General features: G+C 43.2%; 1 long non-coding RNA gene and 1 pseudogene across 1 annotated transcript; one reads left to right on the forward strand and one right to left on the reverse strand.

Annotated features, from left to right (window-relative positions):
• The first annotated feature begins 7,695 nt into the window (after positions 1-7,695).
• On the forward strand, positions 7,696-11,545 carry LOC114901380 (annotated as a pseudogene).
• Positions 11,546-17,092: 5,547 nt separating this feature from the next.
• LOC114901918 lies at positions 17,093-23,854 on the reverse strand. Its single transcript, XR_003795316.1, has 4 exons — positions 23,740-23,854; positions 19,955-20,018; positions 18,069-18,238; positions 17,093-17,200 (listed from the first exon to the last, which is right to left on the reverse strand). It is a non-coding gene; the product is annotated as an uncharacterized LOC114901918 (long non-coding RNA).
• Positions 23,855-24,251: the final 397 nt, after the last annotated feature.

Below are 24,251 nucleotides of genomic sequence, written 5' to 3' on the forward strand. Positions count from 1 at the left end.
ACAGTCATAATAGTACCATTTGTTGTGTCCAGGCATTGTACCCAGGGCTTAAGTACAACGGCTCTAATCTTTCCAGTATCTCTACAAGGCAGGTAGTATTCTGCCCATTTTACAGATGAGGAAAGTGTGGTCCAAAGAAGTTACACAAATTGCCCCAGTTAAGGGTCTCACAGCTCTCAATTGGAAAAGGGAAAAGTTGTGCTCGCGTTTGTCCAAGCCAAAGCCACGGCTCCTCTCACAATACCATTCAGGAGCCTTGTATCTATGCCCTCAGACTACAGACTGCTGATCTTGTCTCTCAAATGTTGATTATTCTACACAAATAGATGGAGAGATATACCATGTTCTTGGATTGGAAGAATCAACACTGTGAAAATGACTCTACTACCCAAAGCAATCTACAGATTCAATGCAATCCCTATCAAACTACCACTGGCATTTTTCACAGAACTAGAACAAAAAATTTCACAATGTGTATGGAAACACAAAAGACCCCGAATAGCCAAAGCAATATTGAGAACGAAAAATGGAGCTGGAGGAATCAGGCTCCCTGACTTCAGACTATACTACAAAGCTACAGTAATCAAGACAGTATGGTACTGGCACAAAAACAGAAAGATAGATCAATGGCATAGGATAGAAAGCCCAGAGATAAACCCACGCACATATGGTCACCTTACCTTTGATAAAGGAGGCAAGAATATACAGTGCAGAAAAGACAGCCTCTTCAATAAGTGGTGCTGGGGAAACTGGACAGCTACCTGTAAAAGTATGAAATTAGAACACTCCCTAACATCATACACAAAAATAAACTCAAAATGGATTAAAGACCTAAATGTAAGGCCAGACACTATAAAACTCTTAGAGGAAAACATAGGCAGAACACTCTATGACATAAATCACAGCAAGATCCTTTTTGACCCACCTCCTAGAGAAATGGAAATAAAAACAAAAATAAACAAATGGGACCTAATGAAACTTAAAAGCTTTTGCACAGCAAAGGAAACCATAAACAAGACGAAAAGACAACCCTCAGAATGGGAGAAAATATTTGCAAATGAAGCAATTGACAAAGGATTAATCTCCAAAATTTACAAGCAGCTCATGCAGCTCAATAACAAAAAAACAAACAACCCAATCCCAAAATGGGCGGAAGACCTAAATAGACATTTCTGCAAAGAAGATACACAGATTGCCAACAAACACATGAAAGAATGCTCAACATCAGTAATCATTAGAGAAATGCAAATCAAAACTACAATGAGATATCACCTCACACCAGTCAGAATGGCCATCATCAAAAAATCTAGAAACAATAAATGCTGGAGAGGGTGTGGAGAAAAGGGAACCCTCTTCCACTGTTGGTGGGAATGTAAATTGATACAGCCACTATGGAGAACAGTATGGTGGTTCCTTAAAAAACTACAAATAGAACTACCATACGACCCAGCAATCCCACTACTGGGCATATACCCTGAGAAAACCATAATTCAAAAAGAGTCATGTACCAAAATGTTCATTGCAGCTCTATTTACAATAGCCAGGACATGGAAGCAACCTAAGTGTCCATCAACAGATGAATGGATAAAGAAGATGTGGCACATATATACAATGGAACATTACTCAGCCATAAAAAGAAACGAAATTGAGTTATTTGTAATGAGGTGGATGGACCTAGAGTCTGTCATACAGAGTGAAGTAAGTCAGAAAGAGAAAAACAAATGCCGTATGCTAACACATATATATGGAATCTAAGGGAAAAAAAAAAGGTCATGAAGAACCTAGGGGTAAGACGGGAATAAAGACACAGACCTACTAGAGCATGGACTTGAGGATATGGGGAGGGGGAAGGGTAAGCTGTGACAAAGTGAGAGAGTGGCATGGACATATATACACTACCAAACGTAAAATAGATAGCTAGTGGGAAGTAGCCGCATAGCACAGGGAGATAAGCTAGGTGGTTTGTGACCACCTAGAGGGTGGGATAGGGAGGGTGGGAGGGAGGGAGACGCAAGAGGGAAGAGATATGGGAACATATGTATATGTATAACTGATTCACTTTGTTATAAAGCAGAAGCTAACACGCCATTGTAAAGCAATTATACTCCAATAAAGATGTTATAAAAAAAAGTTGATTATTCCTAGTTTGACCCTCATAGGAAAAACTTATTTTCAATTATTGCATGTAACTTTTTCACCTTGTGTCCTAGTTACAAAACATAGCTCTATTAATATCACGGGAGAACAAAAGGAAATAGTTATTAAAAAGCAAATTCTATTCCCCTTGGTCAAATTCCAAAGTATAAGACAAGTATAGCCCCAGTGGCTCCCATGCTCTGGTCCCCCCTCCACTTTCTGCTCTCTCTCAGGTGGGTGACCTCCAGCTGCCATCTGGTTTTGTCCTAACTACAGGAAAGCACAAGAGAGTTTGAACTTTGCCCCATTTGAACTCTTTTTCCTGTGTGAGAGCTGTGCTTCATTTAAGGAAGTGCAAATAATGGTAAATGATACTTGTATGTTTGCTAGGGCTGCCCTAATGATGTGGCTTACATGACAGAAATGTTTCATACTTCTGGTGACTAGACATTTGAGGTGAAGGTGTGAGCAGGGTTAGTTTCTTTTGAGGCCTCTTCCCTTAGATTGTAGATAGCTGTCTTCTCCTTGTGCCTTCATATCGTGTATTAGTCTGCATGGGCTGCCATAACAAAATACCATAGACTGTGTGGCTTAAACGACAGATATTTGTTTTCTCACAGCTCTGGAGGCCAGAGTCTAAGATGAAGGTGCTGGCCTGGTCGGGCTCTGGTGAGAGTTCCCTTCTTGGCTCAGAGGCAGTCACCTTCTCACTGTCTCCTCACATGGTGGAGAGGGTTCTAGGGGTCTCTTTCTCTTCTTACAAAAGGGTACTAATCCTGTTGTGAGGGCCTGTCTTAGCTCAGGCTGCTACAACAAAATACCATAAACTGGGTGGCTTATAAACAACAGTTTATTCCTCATAGTTCTAGAGGCTGGAAGTCTAAGCTCAGAGTGCCAGCATTGGTCATGTTCTGCTGAGGGCCTTCTTCCAGGTTGCAGATTACTGACTTCTTGCATTCTCATGTGGCAAAGAGCAGAGCACAGGAAGCAAGCTCCCTTGTGACTCTTGGAAGGGCACTAATCCCATTCACGAGAGCTCCACCCTTATGACCTCATATTATGCTTATTAGCACAGAAGCCAAACCAAAACCAGCAGTCCCCTGCCCTAAGCTTTCTCACCACCAGGATCTGCTTGTGGTAGCCAATGGCAACTCTTCTAGCTATTTTCTCTGATACTTATCTCCATGTTTAAGAATACTGTGCTTCTACTGCTATTTCTTTTGTTTTGTTTTCCTTTTTGGCCGCGCCACATGGCTTGCAGGATCTTAGTTCCACGACCAGGGATTGAACCCCGGGCCAAGGCAGTGAATGCACCGAGTTCTAACCACTGGACTTCCAGGGAATTCTCTACTGTTGTTTCTTAATTTATCATGTTTAGACATTCTCCACCGACTCTGGTAGGTGAGTACCTAACTCTCTCATGTACAGCCATCACTTCCCCTCCCCCATCATCCCAACATAGCACAACTTTGGAAGAATAAATAGTTGGTATTTACATTATAATGACTATACAAGTATCATTCACTGCTGAGCCAAGTGAATATTACTTATCTCTGTTCTCAGGCAGCCTTCAGTATTCCTAAAGTTAATGATGGCCTCGTTTTTTTAATTCATGTTATGTTCTATGACTCATCATTAGTGTTCTCTAAAAGCTTTAACATCTCTGCCAAAGGCCTTCCCATGATATTTTCCATATGCTCAAGCACATCAGCTCCATTTCTTCTTCCCCAGAGCCTCTCAGGAGGCCTCCTTCCTCCTGCACCCAAGCTGACTGGGCTCTGGCTTAATGCTCTGCTGTTAGTCCTAGGACTTTGCTCACACCTCAGTGATGGATACCCTAGTTGAGGATCCCACCTCTCTCTCCCTCTCTCTCCTCCCTCACTTTAAAAAATTTTTTATTTCCTCCTCTTAATGAAGGAGGAAGTGTCTACTAGTGTCCTAATAAAATTCACTTGAGAGTGTACTCAGATAATTTTGTGATTGGGTGAAAAACTAGGCATTGCTTAGAGCACATCCTTTCTGAGTTTTCTGATTTTGATTCTATGGGGGCTCTGTGCATTTCATTGCCTTAGAGCTATTTCACAACTCCGTAAATTGTAGGTAATTGATAGCAATGCAAAATAATTCTTATCTAGAGATATGCAAATAAATAACCCACAGTCCCTCTCCCCACCCCACACAAGGCTCCCTACAAAAGGCAGTTTCATATCCGTTTATAAATTCATTCCAAAATTCCTTTTTTCCATATAAATTTGTGCTTCCTTGACATCTTTAAACTGGTTGTAACATCTTACTGGTTCCCTCATTAATAATGAGGTAAGATATTTTACACACGTTCATTTTATATTTGTGAGAGTGATGATTTTACCTTTTAAAAAAATATTCCTTTAATAGAAGTGTATTTTTAAAGTCACTGAAGTCTGAAAATAGCTTTATTCTTCTTTCACACTTGAGTGATAGATGGGTTGGGTATAAAATTATAGGTAAAATATCCAATGCCACAACTATACCCCAATTAAAAAAAAAATCCAATGCCACTTTGACTCCTGTTTCTTTGCATATAACTAGTTTCCAACACTCCCCCTCCATCCTATTTGTTTGTTTGTTTGTTTGTTTGCTTCTTTATCCATGGGATTCAGAAATGTCATAATAATATGCCCTGGTGAGGGTCTTTTTCACTCATTCTGCCATGCACTTCAGTGGATCTCTACATCTAGAGACACTTGCCCTTCAGGTCTAGATACAAATTTATATATGATTTTCTCTTCCTGGAACTCCTTATATTTGGATGTTCAATGCCTAAATAGATCTTCTAGCTCTCTCATCTTCCTCACCATTCTCATTATTGTATTAATTTGTTTCCCTACCTATTAATGAGGTTGAGTAGCTTCCATATTTAATTGCCCACTTAGCTTCTCAATTATTCTTTTTCTATTAAATAGAATTTTGATGTAAAACAACTGAATATAAACCGATAGCTTGTCAGTATATCACTACATTTCAAAGGATGACAATTTTGAGGAAGATTGATTTATATCACCTAGGTAAAATTGGTGCTTTGTCTTTTTTTTTTTTGGCTGCGTTGGGTCTTCATTGCTGCACGCGGGCTTTCTCTGGTTGTGGCGAGCGGGGGCTACTCTTTGTTGCGGTGCGCGGGCTTCTCACTGTGGTGGCTTCTCTTGTTGTGGAGCACAGGTTTTAGGCTCGCGGGCTTCAGTAGTTGCAGCACGCAGGCTCAGTAATTGTGGCTCGTGGGCTCTAGAACACAGGCTCAGTAGTTGTGGCACATGGGCTTAGTTGCTCTGCGGCATGTGGGATCTTCCCGGACCAGGGCTCAAACCCGTGTCCCCTGCATTGGCAGGCGGGTTCTCAACCACTGCGCCACCAGGGAAGTCCCACCTTACTTGTGTTGCTAGCCACAGAATTTCCAACATTTTATACACAATCTGGCATATAATAGTTGCTAAATATATCTTTGTTGAATAAACCCTCAACTTATAGATTCCTACTAAATCCTAATCTAGTTCTTCCTCCAGGGTTAAATAGTAAATAATCTTTTTTAACTTTTCATTCTGGAAAAATAAAAATAATATTTTTCAAGTATTTGCTATTTGTCCTGTTCTAAGCTCTTTAGGTGTGGTGATTAATTTAATCCTTACAACAATCCAATGAGATAGGTATTATTACTATCTGCATTTTGAAGGTAAAGAAATTTATCTGAAAGCTTCATTAGCCGAGCTGATATTTGGCTCCAAAGATTATACTTTTAACCATCATATTAGATGCCTCTTTGGTTGGCTCAGCTCACAACCCAATTCTGATCTATTTATAGTAGCTGTCAGGCACACATTGTTGAGAAGAATTCTGGGGCAGCATTTAGGTTGCATGGAAAAAATAATCTGCCTTGATTGATTAATGATGTCTGCCACAGGCCCAGGAATGGCGAGTCAGGGTTGTTGTTTTTTTTTAAACACTGCTTACTCATTCCTTGGAGAAAGAGATTATCTTTGGGGTTATACATAGCTCTAGTGCTTTTGAAATTAGGGCATGTTGACATCCAAAGTGTTTAAAGGCTGCTTTGTTTCTTTGCTGTATGTAGCAGGAGAATATTTTAACTGCCTGTTTATAATTTATCTGAGAGAAGCACTGGTAATTAGGCATCTGATCCCTCCTCTGATTCCCTTGCTTCTTCCTTTTCCTGTGATAACAGAAAGTCAGGAAAATAATCACATTGCCTCATGATACCAGTAAGCCATATAAAAAGCCCCGTGATGTTGTTTTTCCAATCACTGGTTTTCTTGACAGCCAGCATTTAAACCATTCCAAACACCCCTCCCGTCAATCGTTAGAAATGACCTTAGGATTGGTCTCTTTACTAACCTTCCTACTACGTCCCAAACAGTTTTACAACTTGGCTTCAGCTGCAGGGCAGTCCAGCTTTTAAAGGAATTATATCCCTTTCCCAGAATAGCCATTAAACAGAACTTAACACAGTTTTAAGGGAGGTATAAAGTGACTTTTTCCCATCTCTCCCCACTTTTCAAAGTGCGCTTTTACACTCAGAACCAACATCTATTTGTTTAGGACAGTTTATAAGGTGTTCACTATTCACTTTCTCATCCTTTAACAATTTTTTTTCAGCTAAATAATATACATTTATTGAGAATTCCTGGGATGGCTGTTATTTCCTCTTAACTACAGGGCAGGGAACCAAGCAGAGAAAAAGAAAATCACCAAAAAAGCCCACAGCCCTGATTCCTCTGGCTGAGCAAAGGGAAGAGGAAAGTTGCTCCAGGGGGCAGTGCTCACGAAGGCAACAGCGTTTTGCAGGAGGCCTGCGGAGGAAGTCCCATGACACCGGGGGTGGGTGGAGGCTGCTTCTCCCCCAGTGGCTCCTCTATTTCAGTTTCTTGAAGGGGCTCCTCTGGCCCTTGATGACGTCTTTCTCTTGGAAGTTCCACAGGGCCATCAACAGAAAGCCAAGTGTGGCCCCGGATTGTAATAAGCATCTTGGAGATGGTGGGGCTGCTCAGACCTTGCCCACTTTGCGGTGGACAGGGCTCCCACTGAGGGGGATGCTATGTGCCAAGCGTCCCCTATCAGGGCGAAGAAGGAAGACCTCGGGCTGCCTCCCAGACAGATGCTGCAGGTCAGCAGACCCCCACAGAGCCTCCGAAGGGACCCTTCCCACTTCAGCTATCCAGTCTGCGACCCTCCCGTAAGGTGGACAGCCTGCTGCACCCGGGAAGGAAGGACATCTCATCTTCCTGTTGACATGGCACCTCCTGGGACGGTGATCACATGAGACGTTCACATGTAAGACAAGAAGCTTCCACCACCCCTCTGCCATCTGCTGTATCCCATGATCTACGATGTTCAAGCTCAGCCCCTGAGAGCCCCCTCCAGCATGCATCCCACAGACCTGCCACGATCTTGGCATGCACAGCAAACCCATAGCCAAATGTGCCCGATCTGAACACATCTTCAAGGCCCAGACCCTCGCTGGATGTCCCTTTTCTGCTGTTATTTATTTTTAATTTTGTTAATGTGAAATCACATATGTATAGTTTAAAAACAATACTAAAGCCAATCCCCTAGTACTCATAACCCAGGTTAAGAAATATAACATTAGTAAAGCTTTGGGGCTTGTGTTAGTTTCCCATGGCTGCTGTAACAAATGATCACAAACTGAGTGGCTTAAAACAAGGGAAGTTTATTCTCTCACAGTTCTGGGGGCTAGAAGTCTGCAATCAAGGTGTCTGAAGGCTCCTGAGGAAAGTCTTTGCCTTTTCCTAGCTTCTGGTGGCTCCCAGCAAGGCTTGGCGTTCCTTGGCTTGTAGCTGCATCACTCCAATCTCTGCTTCCATGGTCACCGGCCTTCTTCCCTCTCCTTTCTCTTATAAAGACACCAGTCATTGGATTAGGACCCACTCTAATCCAGTCAGTATGACCCATCTTAACTTGATTAAGTCTGCAAAGATGCTCTTTCCAAATAAAGTCACATTCACAGGCAATGGGGGTGAGGACTTGAACATATTTTGGGGGGACACAATTCAATGTCCTACAGAGCCCTTGTTGTGCTCCTCCTCCATCATATTCCTTCCCCAAAGAGGTAACCACTTGGCTGATTTTTGCATTAATCTTTTTTTTTTTAAACTTTAAAATAGTTCACCACCTAAATTTGTATACCTAACACAAAAATTGTTGAGTTTTGAAACGCTGAGTTTTAAGCACAAGTCTAGCTGAATAAGGTAAGGGCAGTACTGCCATTTCTGGATGAAGGCTCCCATGATGAGATGCTCCAAAAAGAGTCTTCAGCTCAGAAAGTGTTCAGAGCCCCGCTGGGGGACAGTGGGTAGTTTGGAAAACTCAGTACTCACCAGAATTAGGGCACTTGTGTGGACAAGAGACTGGGCCCCTGGCAGGAAGATGGTTGGGTAAGTGGGCTGCATCCTGAGTGCTGGTAAGCTCACACGGGATGGTGGGGGGCCCCTAGGATGGCTCCCATGATCCCTCCCTTGCCTTCACTCCCACTTCCAGAGGGACCGGGGCTGTTGCTCCTGTACACTCTAGGGATTCCATGGCTTCTCGCTTTCCCACCGGCCCCGTGACTCCGCCTTTCAGCTCTGCCACTTCACCCTCCTCCTGGGTTTGTATATTATCGCTTAAATCCCTCTGCTGTAGTTTGAGTGGAGTTTCATCGGGGAGAAGATGCATGTGTTCAATGTACTGTCTCCACCTTGAGAGCTTTCTCTTGGTCTCACTTTTCTACTGAGCTGTGTTTTAGGATTTCTTCCTTCATTCACTCAATCTGATGTCTGCAAGGTGGGCTGTCAGGAGGGACAGAGCTGACAGTAGTTGAGCTGACAGTAGTTGGGGAGACAGACAAGGAAATCGGTCGTTATGACGCAGCAGTAGTGCTTAAAATATGGTTCCTGGACCACCTATGCAAGCGTCTCCCTGACGTTTCGTCAAAATGCTGAGACCTGAAGGTCGGGCAGAGGCCCAGGGAGGATAAAGACTCCAGACGGGGGAGCAGCTTTCAGCTGTTTGAGGCTGGTTGGAGCCAAGGCTGGGGAAGCCCACCCAGAAAAAGTGTGAGGGGCCACGCACTGGCCAAGGACTGAGTGGGGAGAACAGCAGTATCTGTGGGCTGAGCACAGGGGGAGACCTTAAGGGGGAGACTGAGAAGAAGAGGTGGGAGGATGGCGTGTGTGTTGACGGCTGTCATAAAGGTTTCCAAAATCCAGGTTTTCAAAAGCAGCACAGAAACCAGTCCTGTGTGATCCCCTTACATGAGGTACCTAGGGTCGTCCAGTTCAGAGAAACAGAAGGCAGAATGGTGCTCACCAGGGGCGGGGGGAGGCGGGGCGGCGGGAAGCGGAGTTTGACAAGTATAGACTTTTAGTTTTGCAAAAAGCTCTGAAGACTGGCTGCACAACAATGTGTGTATATTCGACACTGCTGGGCTGCAGACTTAAAACTGGTTAAGACGATAGATTTTACGTTATGTGTTTGGTTTGTTTTTTTTCACCACAACAAAAAATAATTTAAAAAGAAAAGAAAAAAGTAACACAGAAACCAGGGCCTGTTTCTAACCTTCAAAAGTTCCTTGATTGGACTTCCCTGGTGGCGCAGTGGATAAGAATCCGCCTGCCAATGCAGGGGACACGGGTTCAATCCCTGGTCTGGGAAGATCCCACATGCCGCGGAGCAATTAAGCCCGTGCGCCACAACTACTGAGCCTGCGCTCTAGAGCCCACGAGACACAACTACTGAAGCCCACGTGCCACAACTACTGAAGCCTGTGTGCCTAGGGCCCGTGATCCGCAACAAGAGAAGCCAGAGAAGCCCGCGCACCGCAACAAAGGGTAGCCCCCGCTCGATGCAACTAGAGAAAGCCCGCACGCAGCAACGAAGACTCAACACAGCCAAAAAAAAAAAAAAGTTCCTTGATTCTTTACCCTTTTGTGATCAGGCTGACTCAGCAGATCAGTGTTCCCCAAATGGGGACAAAGCTCCAGAGTCTGCTCGTCACCACTGGGGCGTGAGGGACTTTGTCTCCCCTACTTATCCAAGAGCACCCCCAGACACCGCATGCCAGGAGATGCAATCTAAGTAAAGGCTTGAGCCGGAAGCCAGGTCTCAGCATCTCCTCCAACCGTGTTGCCCCCTTCCCGTCCAGCACCCCCAGCTAATCAACCAAAGCTCCGTCTTGTGTGGCAGTTCCTGAAGTTTGCCCGTCACCAAAAGCTTCTGCTTTGTCTCCAAGGGCTCCAGTGTCCACTTTGGGTCCTGTGGTTTAGCCTCTGGAAATTCAAATGGATTCTGGCTGAATTCTATCACAAGAGGGACTCTACACCCTGCCTCCTTGGTGCTCTGAGTAGGCCAGATTGGGGGCATGATGGGTTATCAGGCTAGTGGGAGGGGAACGTAACTTGAGAGGCCCAGTGCATGTGGGGCCTCGAGACGGGGTCCAGCTACAGGGCCTGGCTCTGGGGAGCAGCACGGAAAGGTCTAGAGCTTCATCCAAGAAGTCACAGACTCTAATATAGTAAAATAATTAGAGCCAACACTTAGCACCAACAATGTGCCGGGCATCCTTCCAAGCCCTTAATATTGATATGTGTGCACGAACTCAATGAATTCTCCCAGTGAACTTATGAGGTCAGTACTGCAGCCGACTTTACTGACGTAGAAACAAGAGCACAGGGACGGGGTCTCTCTTTGCTGCATCTGCTGCGAGAACGAAAGCAATCAGGCAGTCGGCGGTCCAGAAAATGTAGACATCACTCAGAAGGGATGCACAGGTGTCACGAAGGGCCCCATAGGAGGCTGCAGAGGGATTTGAATCACACCAGGGTCAAACTCAGTCTCCTTGGAAGGAAAAAGAAGAGGCTCTGGGTGGACAAATGGTGGGGAAATAGGAAGGAACTGGCTGTGGTTTGCACTGTCAGTTGTCACGTACAGAATGTAATGGAGGGTGTTACCCCGGCTTCCGTTCCAAGATGAGATCTGTGTGCTTCCCCATCACCGCTGTCATTCAAGAGGACAGGTCTCTGGTTGAAATCTGGAATTTCTTGTATGAGAAATATATCAGCAGCGTTTGAAAGTATTTGAACCAGGCGTTGCTTGTTCAGTGTCTCAAGCCCAGAAAAAGGAGTTAGTTCTTAAAGGAAAAGACATTGAACTTGTATCAAATTCAGGTTGTTACTTTGATCCTGCAAGCCACAACGGTTAGAAGGAAACCCGGACACTTCTGGATGGTATATGAACAAGTCTCTGAAAAAGGAACAGTTCAGCAGGCTGATGGAGATCTACGAGTTGTCTGGCTATGGAAAATAACTAGATGGCGGATCATTCTTGAGACCTATTTCTAATACTTTTGGTGGTTTTTTTTTTTTGCGGTACGCGGGCCTCTCACTGTTTTGGCCTCTCCCGTTCCGGAGTACAGACTCTGGATGCACAGGTTCAGCGGCCATGGCTCACGGGCCCAGCCACTCCGCGGCATGTGGGATCTTCCCGGACCGGGGAACAAACCCGCGTCCCCTGCATCGGCAGGCGGACTCTCAACCATTGCGCCACCAGGCAAGCCCCCTATTTCTAATATTTTAAAGATGTAGTAAAGGCCCTCTATTGAAGGATCAAAAGGACGGGGAGGTTGAACTACTTGCCCAAGGTAACCCTGTCAATGCGAGGCAGAGCCAGATCTAAACCCAATCAGGCAGACTCCCGAATTGGCACCCTTATCCACCCTGCCACCTCTCTCCCAGCCGCTCGTCTTCAGGTGGCAAATCAGACAGACAGCCCCTCAGTGGGGAAGCCAGAAGAGTCCAGAGCCCGGCTGGGGTCAGTCATGGTTCCAGATAATCCGATGGTGTAGAGAAGGGTTCAGCCAGACAATGGGTTGGGTTGTGGGCAAAGAGTTCCAACCCCAGAAGGGGCTGGGCTAGAGCTAGGCAGGGAACAGGGCAGGTTACAGTCCCAGCAAAGGGCACCTGGGCCCCTTTGGCTCTGAGCCATTTCCCTGTTTCTGGGCTGGGGCCCCAATGGGCCGACCTGAGAAGTATAAAAACTGTGACAGCAGGGCTATGACACAGACATGTAGAATTTGCTCTGCGGCCCCGAACCTGTCTCATAGCAGCAAACATAGCAACACAGGCAACCTGGTTGGCACCTGGCTTCTGGGCCAAAGAGGGTGACTTAATGACAAGGTCTCATGGGTTGATGGAGATCAAGGAGAAAAGGGACAACCTGCTGGCGAGAGCACCAGTGGGTTCAGGATGGGAAAGGCAAGCAACAGAGGGCAGGCATGGGTGGAGTCATCACCAAGGGCTGCAGCAAAGCCCCCAAAGTTTTAAAAGCCTTCAGGTTTCTGTGAACTATTGGGGCCTACAGATAAGACATTGCTTGAGTCTTGTAAGTGCTGGTCTCACAGCTCCTTTCCCATCGCACCTCAGCTGTTCCTCACCATGCCAAGCACCATGCCAAAGGCCTGGCCTCAGGGCCTTTGTACTTGCCACCCTCAGCCTATAACACTCTTCCCCAGATATCCTCACTCCCCGCAGGCCTGTGCTCCAAGGAGGCTGATCGGGGAGGCCGTCCCCACAAAGAGCACCTCCCTTCCCTGCTCGCCCATCCTTTACTATCCCCTTGCCGTACGGATTGTGTTTTCCAAAGGTGCCGCAGCAATCTCTCCTACGCCACGTGTTCTTTCTCTGGCCCCTTGAATCTGGGGTCCCTGTCACTGCTCTAACCAACAGAATACGACAGAAGTGACACTGACCCACTCCCAGGCACTTCACCGCTCCAGCAGCCTCTGCTTCCTGCTTCGTGGAACACTTACTCTTGGAGCACTCCTTCCAGAGCCCAGCTGCCAGGCTGAGAAGCTTGTGGGGAGGCCACAGGCAGATGTGCCAGTCAGCAGCCTGCCGAGCTCCTAGCCAGAGGTCAACATGCACGGCAGCCAAACGAGTGAGGCACCTCGATGTCCGACCCAGCCGGTCCTTCGGATGACTCGAGGCCCGGCCGGCATCTGGCTGCACCACTTGTGAGACCCCCAGCAAGACACACCCTGATGGGCCCAGTCCACCAAAGAACCATTAGAGAGAATACAAAATTGTTGTTTTAGGCCACAGAGTTTCAGGGTGGTTTTTTTCCATAGCAGTAGTCATCTTGAGGATTTACCCTGCTTAACTAGTTTTCACAGCACCTATCACTGCCTGATAGTATATAAGCTATTTGTTTATTGTCTTTTTCTCCCTCTTGTTTTTGTTTACTACTGTACTCTTAATACTTGAGAGTAGTGCCTGGCATGTAGTAGGAGCTCAATAAATATTCTCTAAGTAGATGAATGAATCCAAAGACATTTTACCCCAAATCACAAAGCAATAATCAATGTGATTCTATTAGTTCTCAAGAGGCTTAACACTGGGTCATCCTGAGCATAGGTTAGGGCATCAGATGTGGTTGTATTTATTCACTCAACAGCCATTTATTGAGCTTCTATTATGTGCTAGGCCCTAGAAATAAATCAGCGAACCAAAGCAAAAATTCCTGCCCTCATTCTAGTGGGGGAGCAGGCAACGATATAAATAAGGAAAGTATACCATATATTAGAAGAGGATAAGTTGCAAGGAAGAAAAATAAAGCAGAGAAGAGGGAGAGAGAGTCCTGGGGTCTGGCCAGAATGTTAAGTAAGGTGGCCCAGTGTATTGGTTTGCTAGGGCTGCCACAGCAAAGCACCACAAACTGGGAGGCTTAGACAACAGAAATGTATTGTCTCACAGTCCTGGAGGCTAGAACCCAAATAAGAGAGACAGATTCTCTGCAAGTATTTTGCAGTTTAGAATAATGTAATATGGTTTTAAGTTAATAAAACAAAAACTGAAAAATGAGGCAGTACAGTAACAGAATGAGATGAAAAGGGAGGTTGCAGAGCTAAGGAAATAAATTGAAAATACTATGATTATAGATATAATAAATAAATTAGAAAAGAAAAAAATAATCATGGCTGAAAATCAAATTAACAGCATGGAGGAGAGACTTAAGATAAAAGAAGTCGAGGGAAAAGACACAGAGATTGAAGCAATTAGAAAGAATGTGATAGATATAGAAATCAAAGATGTTCTAACTTAAGCACAATTGATGTCCCTTGTGTACAGATCTCAACAAAAGGAACTTAAAATTATTCAGAGATATAATATAGATTTATTATAAATTTATAAATATACATTTCTCTGACTTGAATGAAAACTTAAGTATGAATATTGAAAAGATCATGTATATGTCAGGAAATTTTGTTTTAGTATAACCAACATTGACATACCTGTTTAAGATTCTGATGTCAAGATTTAAAGGAAAAAAATTGTTCAGGGAATTCCCTGGTGGTCCAGTGGTTAGGACTCCACAGTCTTACTGCCCAGGGCCAGGGTTCAATCGCTGGTTGGAGAACTAAGATCCCACAAGCCGAGCAGCACAGTCAAAAAAAAAGAAAAAAATTGTTCAAACGTTCTGGTAGAAGGAAAAATTAAAAACAGATCACTTTTAAAGGAGGGAAAAAATCAAGCTGGTCTCAGACTCCCCTTACAGCAACATTCAATGCCAAAGGACACAGAGTTGATCTGGAAAGAACTGAGAGGAAAAAGTGTGACCTAAGAATGTCACATTCAATCAAACCATCATAGAAGCAACAGGCAGACACTCTCAAACATGAAATAATTCAGAAACTATAGTTACTTCTTAAAAAAAAAAGTATTGATGATAAAATCTATCCAAGAGATGAGTCAAAATAAAGAATTCTAGAATAGGGACATCACATAGTGGAATAGATGACAGGCACTGAATCCACTTAAAGAGAGAAACAGGACTAAAGGGAAAAGCAGTATAAGCAAAAACTGGGAGTGAGGAGAGGGGAAAAGGAAGGCAACGAAACAGTATTAATCACTTGATCTCTTCTAGTTTGGAGTAAATCAATTCTATTTAAAACTGAAATGTGATTTCAAAAACTAGTGAATTCAACCTCTAATGATTATCATAATTCATAATTTTTTTTAGGCTTAGAAGATTATTTTAGGAATTAACATCTCTTGCAGTGAAGAAACATTTATCTTAAGTTGAGCAATTTCTTCTGTTTCACTTTCTTCTTTAAATTCAAAAAAAATTAAATAGACTTTCAATTTAAACCAGTATATATGGTAGAGTGCATTAGCTTCCTAATTCTTCAGCTCTCCCTGCATCCATGCTCTTTCCCTGTAACTTTAGAGTTCTTCTCAGTTGAACTTTAGAGTTCTTCTCTGCCCTAGTGATGTCTGGGTTGGCCATGTGTATCAGTCAGGTTCCAATCAGAGAAGCACACCTGGCATGAGTGGAGGAAGGGTGCAAATGTTTTCCTGTGCCCGATAATAAATATTCTAGGCTTCAGGAGCCACGTAGTTTCTGTCACACCTACACAACCTGGTCATTGAGCAGCCATAGATAATATGTAAATGAACAGGTGTGTCTGTGTTCCGATTAAACTTTTACAAAAACAGGTGGCAGGCTGGATTTGACCCATGAGCCGTATGTAGTTTGCCAACTGCTGGGTTAATATGTAAGGAATTTACAGTGGAATGAGACCTTACATTTGGGGAAGTGAAGGTCCAGGAGGGAAGCTGGAAGATCATAGATACATCACCTATCAGTCAATCTGAAACCCAAGCACATCCAACCACCAAAAGGGAAGTGCAAAGGGAAAGTTCATGGGGACATCAATGCGGCAAGCCATGGCTCTGAGTGGCTGCTGCTTCTCTGAGTTTGCTGCCCAGTGACTAGTGGTGGACCTGAGGCCAACAGGATCAGCAGTTGGGTAGAAGAGCTGAAAGAGGGGTGGAAGAGGCAAGGACAAGACAGAACCGACCAGCACTTCTCTGTGTCTGTCATTGCATCTACCTGACTACGGTGACCTTCAGAGAGTAATGTCTCATGCTTCATTCCTGCCTTTCAAACCTCATGTAAATTTCTCTTTGGGCCAGCTCTACAGGTACAGGGATTCTGGGAAATGTAGTTCCAATTGAGCCTATTTGACACAATACAAACCACCACAGTCCACCCCTTGTCAACTTCACATCCATACATACTTCTTTGAATCACATTTACCTCCAAATAAACACAATAGCAAAATCATGCATTCACGTAACGTGATACAATGATCTTTTATACAACCAAAACACATTAGCCCTCTTTCCAAAGGACAGTACAAAGCAAATAGTCTCTTTACTCATCTTTGGGTGATGTTCATTCCTCTTCTAGCTCATTCTCTCTTTGAGATCCTGTAACTTGAATACTTAAATATAAAGTTGCCTTATTAGCACATTTCACTTAGATGGTAAGGGAATAAGAGGGAAAAAAGGAAATAAAAAAATTACACAGTCTAAGTTAAAGCAATGCAGTTCTGCTTGTTATGATTTCTATTTTTGGAGAGGAGTTACCTTTAAGGTTATACTTCTTAATAGTTTTGTTCATCCTGGATTTACCATCTTTTTCTCCCTTAAGAAAGGGGAATAGGGAATTCCCTGGTGGTCCAGTGGGTAGGACTCCTCACTTTCATTGCTGAGGGCATGGGTTCGATCCCTCATTGGGGAACTAAGATCCCACAAGCTGTGTAGCGAGGCCAAAAATTTAAAAAACAAACAAACAAACAAACAAATAAATAAATAATGTCAAACAAACAAAAAAATTAGATATTCAAATACATTCACACTAAAGTAAGAAGAAATACTTATAACTACTACAGTCCTCATTTGTGTAACTTGTCACATGATGTAGCTGGTATTTAAAACTTCCTTCTCCTCTACCAATTCCATATCCCCTTTGTCTTCAGCAAGAATCTTAGCTGGTTCTTGCCTGACAAGGTGACCCAAACCTTCATTACTGAAGGTACTGTGACATCAATAATCCTACCTGGGGCTTCCCTGGTGGCGCAGTGGTTGAGAGTCCACCTGCCGATGCAGGGCCCGTGAGCCATGGCCGCTGAGCCTGCGCGTCTGGAGCCTGTGCTCCGCAACGGGAGAGACCACAACAGTGCCTGCGTACAGAAAAATAAAAATAAAAATAAAAAAAGTAATCCTACCTGAATTGCTCTGTAATTTTCCACGAACTTTAATCACAGGACATAGTAGTTCTAAGAGGCGCCCCTGGGATCTTCTGCTTCCCAGACCTCCTCCTCTCCCACATTGTGAAGTGGCCTTTCCACAATTCTATCAAGCCAGCTCCTTCCAGATAATGGGGGATATAATCAGACCAATGAATTCCATAAGTAGGAGCCAACTGTCTCACTTCATTTGCAGTGAAATGAATTTCTAGTCAGAGCTGTTGCTGTGTGGAATAACTTAATGGTGGATAAGGCCCTCTGTAAGTCCACAGATGGTAGTTTTGGCGAAGCATTGTGGGCAGGAAAGGCATATCTATAGCCAGAGTAAGCATTCTAGTAAGAACGAAACTCTGCTCCTTCCTTGGTGGAAGTGGCCCAATGTAACCAATCTGTCACCAGGTAACTATCTGATCACCCTGGAGAACAGTGCCATATCAGGGCCTCTGTGTTGGTCTCTGGTGCTGGCAGACTGGGCACTTGGCTGTGGCTACAGCCAGATCAGCCTTGGTGAGTGGAAGTCCATGTTGACGACCCATGCATAAACTTTATCCCTGACATTGGGCAGTGGCTGGAGTGGCTGGGGAAGGAGGCTGACTGACATCCACAGAATGACATTCTGTCCACCTGATTATTAAAATCCTCCTCTGCTGAGCCCACCCTTTCATTTCCATTCAGAGAAACCTGTTTGCCTACCTGTTCTCCAGACCTCCTTGTCATCAATTTTCCAATCATGGTTCTTCCAAGTCCCTGACCGTCCAGCCAAACCAGTAGCCACAGCCCATGAATTGATGTAAACCCATACCTCTAGCCATTGCTCCTTCCAGGCAAAACAAACAACCAGATGAACTGTTCATGTTCTGCCCACTGGGAAGATTTTCCTCCATCACTGTCCTCCAGATCTCTCCACAGTGGGATTGTAGCGCTGCATCTGTCTACTACGCGTGGCAAGGTTATCAGTGAGGGTGTTTTCGCCTGCAAGGAACACAATATCCAACTAAAAGTGGCTTATATGATAAGGGACACATTCCAAGAACAACATCCAGGGGCAGAAAATGCAATGTCAACAACAAAATGTTACACTTTTTAAGAGTAAGTAAAACTGTCTCCAAAGCAGGGCATCTTCCCTGAGCAAATACCACTTGGAGAGAAAATTCATAAACAAAACTGGGTCTTGGCAAGAAAGAAGGTAGGAGGGCTGTGAATGCATATGAACCGTGAACAGGGTCTGCTCAGAAAGGTTAGCTCCTGTTCTATCTGGTTGGTTTGTTGTTTTTTCCTTTGTACTTGTCTGTAAGGCTTGAACTTCTTGTTTTATTATGGTAAAAACACATGACATAAAATTTATCACTTTAACAACTTTTAAGTGTACAGTTCGGTAGTATTTATGCACATTGCTGTACAGTAAATCTCTAGAACATTTTCACCTCTCAAAAATGAAATTCTGTACCCATTAAACAACTCCCTTTCCCCCCGCCCGGAAACCACCCTTCTACTTTCTAAGAGTTGGACTACTTTGTGTGCCTCGTGTAAGTGGAATCATAAGGTATTTGTCCTTTTGTGTCTGGCTTACTTCACTTAGCATAATGTCCTTAAGCGTCGTCCACCTAGGAGTATATGGCAGGATTTCCTTCTTTTTTAAGGCTGAATAATATTCCAGTGTGCGTGTGTGTACCAATCACATTTTCTTTACCCATTCATGCATCAATGGACATTTAGGTTGCTTCCACCTCTTGGCTATGGTGAAAAACACCTGGGTGTACAAACATCCCTTTGAGATCATGTTTTCAATTATTTTGGATATATGCCCGAAAGTGGTATTTCTGGATCATATAATAATTCTATTCTCAATTTTTTGAGGCAACTCTATACTGTTTTCCATGGTGGCTATACCATTTTACATTCCTACTAAGAGTGCACCAGGTTTCCAATTTCTCCATATCCTCACCAACACTTGGGGGGTTTTTTGGTTTGTTTGTTTGGTTCGTTCGATTTGATTGTGGCCATCCTAATGGTCATGAGGTGATATCTCATTGTGGTTTGATTCGCATTCCCCTGATGATTAATGATGCTGAACATCTTTTCATGTGCTTGTTGGCTATTTTCATGTCTTCTTTGAAGGAATGTCTATTCAAGTCCTTTGCCCATTTGTTAATCAGGTTTTTTGGTGGTGAGTTGTAGGAGTTCTTTATGTATTCTGGATATTAATCCCTTATCAGATATATAGTTTGCGAATATTCTCTCCCCTTCTGTATGTTTCGTTTTCACCCTGTTGATTATTTCCTTTGGACTTGAAGTTTTTATAATTGAATATATCATCTTAAGGGAAAACTAAGAAGCTGTCACAGATCAAAGGGGACTAAAGAGACAGGACAACGAAATATTATGCTCTGTCTTCATTGGGTTCTAGAACAGGAAAAAGACATTAGTGGAAAAACTGGTGAAATCCTAATAAAATCTACATTTGAGTTAACAGTAGTATATCAATGTTAACCTCTTAGTTTTGACAAATCCACCATGGCTATATAAGACATTAACGTTAGGGGAAGCTGGATGAAGAGTATATGAGAACCCTCTATACTATCTTCGCAAATTTTCTGTAAATCTAAAACTACCCCCCCAAATATGTATATATTTATATAAAATTATAAGTCATTATCTAAAATAAAATAAGATGGGATAAGCACTTACCCTTAAGGTTGATAAGAAGATTAAATGAGCTGGTGTCAGTAAAACATTCACACAGGGCACATAGCTAAAAGGTCAATAAATGCAGTTATTATAATAGTTATTACATGACCTCTAAATTCCCTTCTACCTCTTGGATTCTGTGAACACTGCTACTTGGTGGCAGTGTACATACACACAACTTCCGTTTGGGGAAAATAAAGTTGCAACACAGTTCCACTTGCTGGTTTCCTACTAAATATAACATATAGCAGTTCTGTTTAACCCACTCCATTTTCTTCTTTTAAGACCATGAGAAAGATTGCCAGACTAACACACAAGTTTTGAGAATGTGAAAAGCTCTTTGAAAAAACTTGAGTAGATTCTACCCATCTTTTTCATCTTCTGCAGGCATTATCCCTCTACCCGAGCCCCCTTTTCTTTTTCTTCCTTTCTTCCTTTCTTTCTTCCTTTCTCCCCTCCGTCCATCTGTCCCTTCCTCCCTCCCTTTCTTTCTTTCTGTCTTTTATTTTCAAACTCCTTAGAGCTGGAGGGCAATGTCTTCCTTTCCCAAAGAAAAGCTCTCTAAACCTGCAGTTCCCAGTCTTTTTAATGTTACAGATCAAGTTAACTTTTTAAAAAAGGGAAAGGGCTGCAGGTAATTTACAGTTTTCAATTTGTTATTTAACTTATAAGGGAGTTTTTGTTTTCAAATCACTGTTACTATCACCAATATTTCATTAAAATGCCAGCAAAGGAAAGGGCAGTTTAACATCCAAAATGTAAGAGCAGCAGAATCTCAAAATAAAGTGTCCTTCCAAAAAAATCATAGTTGCCAGCTTACTCTGTTATGTCAAAAATTTTAAAATAACAGAATATCCTAAAAAGAGTCAAACACAAAGAAACACCAATGTCAAATGTCATCTTAAGATACCACACTGGGGCTTCCCTGGTGGCGCAGTGGTTGAGAGTCCACCTGCCGATGCAGGGGACACGGGTTCGTGCCCCGGTTCAGGAAGATCCCACATGTTGCAGAGCGGCTGGGCCCGTGAGCCACGGCCGCTGAGCCTGTGCGTCCGGAGCCCGTACTCCGCAACAGGAGAGGCCACAACAGTGAGAGGCCCGCGTACCGCAAAAAAAAAAAAAAAAAAAAAAAGGATACCACACTGTCTTTTCATTTTTAGATTGTGAACATTGCATACAAGTAAAAGAGGATATATAATGTGCATATACTGTACAGTTTAAAGAGTAGTAATAAAATACACAGCCATGAACCCACCACTAGTAGAAAATACAGAATATTCCTAACACTTTGGAAGGCCCTGGGTGGCCCCCTCTTCCTCTCCTGTTTCCAGAGAATACCACCTCCTTAGTACTTAGTAATCGTTTCCTATCTTTTCTTTATATTTTACTAGCTACATCTCTATCCCTGAACAAGGCATTGATTAGTTTTGCCTGGCTTTACTGCTTCTATGAAAGGAATCATATTGCGTGTGACTTGCTTTTTTTCCACTCAAAATCATGGTTTTTCTTGATATAAGTTGGGCATCTATATCCTGCACAGTTTTACAGAGGAGCTGGGAAGTCCAATTCACTTACACAGCGGTCATGGCTGACAATCCCTTTTCGCCCGTGCACGTGGACAGAGGGAGCCAGGCTCCCAACACCCTTAGAGTGCTCTTTGGGGTAAGCCAGGGGCTTCTATGGGCCAGACAGGCCAGGGTCCCTAATGTGGGCTGCAGGGGCTGGACATCGGCTGGTCACTTCACTCAAGTGGCACAACTCTAGGCTCTGATCACCACCCAGCACTCAGAAAATCCTCCGCAAAGGTGCTGAGAGCAGGCGAATTTCACAGCCCACCCAAGTATGGGCTGGTCTTGGAAACCACGCTCTGTCTGTTAATAACCTACTAGGTTAACATCCCTGCACCCCACCTGCTTCATCGCAGGTAAGGAGAGGCCCAGGAAACTTTCCTCAGACCTCTGGATCTCTCTAAGAAAAGATCCTGAAGATACCAGCCCCTAGTGATGCAAACTCTCATGCCCTACACAAGACCAAAAGAGTCAAAAGTTTGCATCTTAATAAAATATGCAGGTGACTTGTATGCACATTCAAGTTTGAGAAGCACTGGCCTAGATCCTTCATTGTGTGTGTGTGTTTTTAAGTGAACATTTTTATTGAAGTACAACACACATAAAAGAGTGCTAAGTCTGGGAAAAGAATCTGAAAAAGAATAGATATATGTACATGTATAATTGAATCACTTTGCTGTACACCTGAAACTAACACAACATTGTAAATCAACTATACTCCAATATGAAATAAAAAGTAAAAAAAAAATAGGTGAGAGAGATTAAGAGGTACAAACTTCCAGGTGCAAAATAAATGAGTCGTGGGTATGAAAGGTACAGGGTGGGGAATACAGTCAAAAACTTTGTAATATATTTGTATGGTGATTGATGGTAACTAGACTTATCATGGTGATCATTTTGAAACGTATAGAAATATTGAATCACTATGTTGTGTAACAGGAACTAACATAGTGTTGTAGGTCAACTGTACTTCAAAAACAACCAAACCAACTCATAGAAAAAGAGATCAGATTTGTGGTTACCAGTGGCAGGGGATGGGGGGAGGGGGGATTGGATAAAGGCAGTCAAAAGATATAAAATTTCAGTTTTAAGATAAATAAAAATTAGGGATGAAATGTATAACATGATAAATATAATTAACACTGCTGTATGTTATATTGGAAAGTTGCTAAGAGTGTAAATCCTAAGAGTTCTCATCACATGGAAAAAATTTTTTTCTATTTCTTTAATTTTGTATCCATATGAGATGACGGGTGTTCACTAAACTTATTGTGAAATCATTTCATGATGTGTGTCAGTCAAATCACTATGCTGTACACAAACTTCTACTTGCTATATGTCAATTATATCTCAACAAAACTGGAAGAAAAGAAATGCTAAGTCATAGGAGCATCATTTGATGAACTATCTATCACAAGTGAATCCACCGGTGTACCCAGCACCCAGGTCAAGAAACAACATTGCCAGCACCCCAGAAGCCCTCTTTCCCACATACCCTCCATAACCAAACCCCTGCTCACCAAAGGTAACCAGAACTCCAGTTACTAATAGCATAGGTTAATATGGTCCATATGTGTTCTCCAAATAAGTGGAATCATCTTGTATGTATTCTTTTGTGTCTGGCTTCTTTTGTTCAACATTATGTTGGCGAGATTCTAAATCCTTCACTAGGAGCCCCAGCTCTCCACTGTGTACTTACACATTGTATACTGGTGGCTCTCCAGGCTCCTGCATCTCTCATCTCCAGAAAACTGTCATAATGTGAAATAAAACCCCTTTATTCAAATAAATATTTACTGAGCATCCAGACTCTGCCAGGGATTGTGTTAGGGGCTGAACCCCAAAGTGTGTTGCCAAACTGAGACCTCTGTTTCAACGAGATATCTTGCCTGAGTAGTTTGGGGGAATGTGGAAGATTCACACTGGTATGTGACTTCAAACTTTGAAAGAAATTTATTACCTGCCCTAAAAAACACCCCAAACTACAGCTTAGCACACAGTTACCAAGTAGCAGTGGGGCTTCTCACTTAGGTCTTTTGAACGCATCATAAAACCTAGGTCCCATACGTTTCTGGCCCAGATATTTCTACTTTTCTTCAAATGTGATTTGGCTAATACTGGTATTCTCCCAGCTCAAAGTTCTAACTCTTTCAAAAAACTTTTGGCCAACTTTCGTGCTTCGGGGACTTCAGAAATAAATTATATGCAGATACTCACCCCTGGTTTCCCTGGGGACATTTGTGGTTCTTAAATCCTCTTTTCTAATTAGTTCACCCCAAGCATTGCTATGAGACCAACAGTCAGTCACCTTCTGTCTGGGCGTCTGTTTTCTCATCTGCAAAAAGAAGGAAGTGTCCTACGTCAGAGGTGTTTAATCGAAATCCGTGGATTTGCTAGGGAATCCACTAATCCCTGGAAATGACATGGAAGATTGTGAATGGGTGTGTTTTTGGTGGAAGAGAGTCTGGAATACATCAACTAGCCCCACACCAAATTAAACACCATCATGTGGTCCCCAAGAACCATTTTAGCACTTAATATTCTGCAACCATGTGGCTCCTTGTGTCAATAGAAGGGCTTGATTTTTGCTTAGTGTCTGGCTCCAGCTGAATCTCAAAAAGAAAAGATGGCCTTGCCTTTTAGCTTCTGTAGATTTTTCTGCCTTAACAGAAAGGATACTGTAAAATTGCAGGGCCACGCAATAGCATCTCTCTCTGATCTCTACAGGT

The sequence above is a fragment of the Monodon monoceros genome, unplaced genomic scaffold (assembly GCF_005190385.1).
Source record: "Monodon monoceros isolate NGI ecotype Baffin Bay Population unplaced genomic scaffold, NGI_Narwhal_1 Super_Scaffold_2, whole genome shotgun sequence".
Classification (NCBI taxonomy): domain Eukaryota; kingdom Metazoa; phylum Chordata; class Mammalia; order Artiodactyla; family Monodontidae; genus Monodon; species Monodon monoceros.